The sequence below is a fragment of the Myotis brandtii genome, unplaced genomic scaffold (assembly GCF_000412655.1).
Source record: "Myotis brandtii unplaced genomic scaffold, ASM41265v1 scaffold332, whole genome shotgun sequence".
In the NCBI taxonomy this organism is placed as follows: domain Eukaryota; kingdom Metazoa; phylum Chordata; class Mammalia; order Chiroptera; family Vespertilionidae; genus Myotis; species Myotis brandtii.
This window is the reverse complement of record NW_005362797.1, coordinates 3,354,357-3,354,653: the sequence shown is the minus strand read 5'-3', so window position 1 is coordinate 3,354,653 and position 297 is coordinate 3,354,357.

Genomic DNA, 297 nt, shown 5'->3' with positions numbered 1-297 from the left:
GGGGAGGGGAGGGAAGGATGGAGGATTCCTGACCAGTTTTCTGAGGCCCAGACCAGCAAGTGGCTCACAACCCGCTGGTGAGAACATCACACGGTCACACTTCTCTGCCAGGAGGGCTGGGAAGTAGCATCTCCAGTATGCGGCCACCTGGCCAACAGAGACTCTGTAGCTAATGGCAGGGAGAACAGGGTTGGGACCACTAGCAATCTCTGCTGTACAGGTCCTCAGTCACCTTGGCAACCACAAAATGAGGGATTGAAACAGCTTAGTCAACAAATGCGGTTTCTGAACTTGGGG